This window comes from Callithrix jacchus, chromosome 3 (genome assembly GCF_049354715.1).
Source record: "Callithrix jacchus isolate 240 chromosome 3, calJac240_pri, whole genome shotgun sequence".
NCBI classification, from domain to species: domain Eukaryota; kingdom Metazoa; phylum Chordata; class Mammalia; order Primates; family Cebidae; genus Callithrix; species Callithrix jacchus.
This window is the reverse complement of record NC_133504.1, coordinates 176,388,556-176,393,097: the sequence shown is the minus strand read 5'-3', so window position 1 is coordinate 176,393,097 and position 4,542 is coordinate 176,388,556.

The following is a 4,542-nucleotide window of genomic DNA, read 5'->3' as shown; positions in this document are numbered from 1 at the left end:
TCTCTCTCTCTCTCTCTCTCTCTCTCTGCCTCTCTCTTGAACACCAGACTTAATACAACTGCCCACTTGACATCTCCACTGGGGTATTAATAGAGCAAACCTGTATGTCCACAGCAACACTCCAGACACTCCCAGTACTTACTCTATCCACAGCCTTCTTTATCACACTTGCTAACTTAATCCTTCCATGTGCTCATGTCAAAAACTTTGGGAGACATCACTGACTCTTTTCTCTCTTACCCTCACGTTAAATCCACCAGGAAATCCTTTTGAATCTATCGTTAAAATATCTGCCATTTCTCAATTTTCCTCTCATGACCTCCACTGCTACCACACTAACCTCTGTCATTTCTTGCCCGGATTTTTGCAAAAGCCTCAGTACTGTTCTCCACACAACTGCCAGGCAATCTTTTAAAATATGTCATGTCACTCTTTTGCTCAAAGTCCTTGCAGTAGTTCCCAAAATCCAAAACCAAATCTTTAAAATGCCCAACACCCCCTTGCATTTGCTATTCCCAAACTGCACCAACGCAGCATTCACAGGGACACTACAGGACACTTTCTGTGTTCTAGGTTATACAGCAATATCAGTCAGGTTACTACTATAAAATTGTTAGGATCCAACCACTTGTAAATCCAAATTATTCGTTATTTTCTTTGACACAGGGGCATTGTAAAAAATTACCAAGACACTAAGGGCACTATGGTTTAGAAAGTTTGGGAGCCCCTACCCTACACAATCATCTGTCTGATCCTATCTTCTGAAACAGCCCCTCTATTTGCTCCACTCACTCTCCCCCAGCCAACCCAGCCTCCCTGTGCTCCTCACCCCACCTGGTACACTCCTGCCTCATGCCCATTGCAATGCCTGGTTCCTCTGTCTAAAATGCCCTTACCTCACCTCAGATACCCTTGGCTGCCTTCTACACTTTCAGATGAGTTCAAATGTCACCTTCTCATGTGAGATACTCTGTCACTGCCTGTATTCGTGTGCGCTGCCATAACAAAACATCATGGAGTAGATGGCTTAACAACACATTTATTTTCTCTGTTCTGGAGGCTGAAAGTCCAAGATTGAGGTTCCAAGCAAGTCCGTGTCTGTTGAGGGCTCTCTTCTCAGATTGTGGATGGCAGCCTTCTCGCTGTGTTCTCACACAGCCTTTCTTCAGTGCGTGTGTCTGGGAAGAAAGTGAGAGGGAGAACTCTGGTGTCTCCTTATGAGAACACTAATCCTGTCAAATCAGCGCCCAGCCTCACAAACTCATTTCATCTTAGTTACTTCCTAGAGGCCCATCTCCAAATAAAGCCACCTTAGAGTGAGGGCTTGAATATGTAAATTTGGGGGAGACACCCACATTCAGTTCATAACACTACCATATCTGAAACTATGATCCCATTCTCCCAACACTCCTTCACCCACTTGCCTTGCTCTCTTTCCCCCACAGTTCCCCTTTCTCACATACTCTACAAGAAATTCGTATTATACGATATTTATTGTTTATTATCTGTCACCCTCTCACTTAACTAGAATAAAACTCAATGATTAAGGGTAGGAGCTTTAGGCCAGGCGCGGTGGCTCACCCCTGTAATCCAAGCACTTTGAAGCCAAGGTGGGTGGATCACCTGAGGTCAGGAGTTCCAAGACCAGCCTGACCAACATGGTGAAACCCTGTCTTTAAAAAAAAAAAGGGGGTAGGAGCTTTTGCCTACTTAGTTCATTATGTGTCCCAGGCATCTGGATGAGTGTCTTGTACACAGTTGGTACTCAGATTACATGTTTAATAAATGGAGGAGAAAAAAACATCTCTTTCCTGGCCCTTCTCCCTTTTCATTCTCTTTGCACATCACCAGGGAAGGAAAAAAAACAAACCTCAATAATCAATTAGTTTCAGAAGAGCTAGTAGTCATCACTTCATTTAAAAACCAGACCTGATATTCAATGATTAATTAAAAATAAAATTATTAAGGCGGGCTAGGTGGCTCACGCCTGTAATCCCAGCACTTTGGGAGGCCAAGGCAGGTGGATCACCTGAGGTCAGGAGTTCAAGACAAGCCTAACCAACATAGAGAAACCCCAACTCCACTAAAAATACAAAATTAGCCAGGCGCAGTGGCACTGCCTGTAACCCCAGCTACTCAGGAGGCTGAGGTCGGAGAATCACTTGAACCCAGGAGGCAGAGGGTGCAGTGAGTCGAGATAGCATCACTCCAGCCCTGGCAACAAGAGGGAGACTCCATCTCAAAAAATAAAAATAAAAAATAATTAACACTTAATAATAAATAGCCCAAATTTCTACCAACAAGTCAGTAGGTAAACACCAGATTAAAAGAATTCCAGTGGTCCATGATTCTAGCATATTCATCTATAACTGCTGGATATGAGATGTGATTTGATTAAAGAAGACAGCCAACACAACAAATGAAGTGCATTTATTAGGATAATCAATAATTATCAGTCTGGCTTCTAAACAGAATGAAAACTACCAGCTCTCCTGAAACTAACTGTACCCTTGGCAAGTGTACAGTTACATTAATGAATGAAGGAGAAAAAAAATCTCTCTCCTGTACCCTTTTCCCTTTTCTTCTCTGTGCACATCACCGGGGAAGGAAAAGAAACATACCTCCATAATCAGTTTCAGGAGAGCTGGTAGTCTTCACTCCACTTAAAAACCAGACCTGATATTCAATAATCAGTGTGTGGAACTTTCTTCATCTGAAAAATGCAAACAACAGGACAGGCAAGGAACAGAGCGGGTAATGAGCTCAGGTTGCTCTCAACAGCTCGGCTTGTGTTCTAGTTTCGGCTGCGCAGCTCTCCAGCTGGGTGACTTTGAACAACCAGTCCCACCTACGAGCTCCCATTTTCTTTCCTGTAATAACTGGATAAAATCACCTCCAAGTATATAGTAGCAAGAATCAAAAGAGACTCCTCAAAAGTTAAACATAGAGGCCAGGCGCGGTGGCTCATGCCTGTAATCCTAGCACTTTGGGGAGGCCAAGGCAGGTGGATCACTTGTCAGAAGTTCAAAACCAGCCCAGTTGACATGGTGAAATCTCATCTCTACTAAAAATACAAAAGAAGAAAAAGCTAGGTGTGATGATGGAAGCCTGTAGTCCTAGCTACTTGGGAGGCTGAGGCAGGAGAATAATTTGAACCTGGAAGGTGGAGGTTACAGTGAGGCAAGATCACACCACTGCACTCCAGCCTGGGCGACAGAGAGACTCCATCTCAAAAAAAAAAAAAGTTAAATATAGAAATTACCTTATGATGGAACAATCCTACTCCTAGGTATATATCTAAAATCATTGAAAACAGATACACAAACACTTATACATGAACATTCACAGTGGCAATACTCAACAGGAGCCAAAAGGTGGGAACAGCCCAAATGCCTATCCACAGATCAGTAAATAAACAAAATTGCAGTAGATACATATAATGGAATATTACTACACCACAAACAAAGTACTGACACGTGACACAATGCGGAAGAACGTGGAAAACATTAAGCGAAGTGGAAGGAGCCAGACACAAAAGGTCACACATTGATTCCATTTATACAAAATACCCACAACAGGTTGGGTGCAGTGGCTCACGTCTGTAATACCAGCACTTTGGGAGGACAAAGCAGGAGGACTGCTTGAGTCCAGGAGTTTGAGGCCAGCCCAGGCAACATAGCAAGACCCCATCTATACAAAAAAAATAAATGTTAAATAGCTGGGCATGGCAGCAAGCGCCTGCAGTCTCAACTACTCCAGAGGCCATGGTGGGAGGACTGCTTGAGCTCAGGAAGTCAAGGCTGCAGTGTGCCATGTTCATGCCCCTGCACTTCAGCCTGGGCAAGAAAGAGCAACACTCTCAAAAAAAAAAAAAAAAAAAATTAATTCACAGAAACAAAATGCAGAATGGTGATTGCAGGGGTTAGGGAAGGGGAATAGGGAGGAACTGCTCAGAGAGCACTGGTTTTTCTTTGGGGTGATGAAAATGTTTGGGGAATAGACAGAGGTGGTGATTCTGCATGACTGTAAATGTGCTAAATGCCACCAGGCCACTGAACTACTCACCTACTTAATACTTAAAATTTGCCTTATAATGGCTAACTTTATGTGAATTTCCCCTCACTAAAAAAAGAAACAGAAGAAAATACATGGTAAAGGCCTTTAAAAACAGCAACTGTCTGGCAACTAGAGATCTGGGCTTTGTTCTGCCACTTGCTGGTGATGAGGTGACGTCTCTCTGGGCTTCAGTTTCCACATCTGTAAAATGATCAGGTTGGATTAGACCACTACCAGTTCTCAACCAGGACAGCCTACCTTGGCCATATGTGGAGAGCTGCTTCTAAATGCACAGGGCCATCCCCCTACCCCCAGATTTTGATATGTCCAAGGTAGAATCAGGCCTGTGTTCTTATGCTGAAATATTTATTTCAGGATTTAAATCCACCTGCTTCCGAAAACACCAGATTAAAAGCAATCCATGATTCTAGCACACTCATCTATGACTGCTGTATGTAAGATGTGATTTGATGACAGACAACAAGG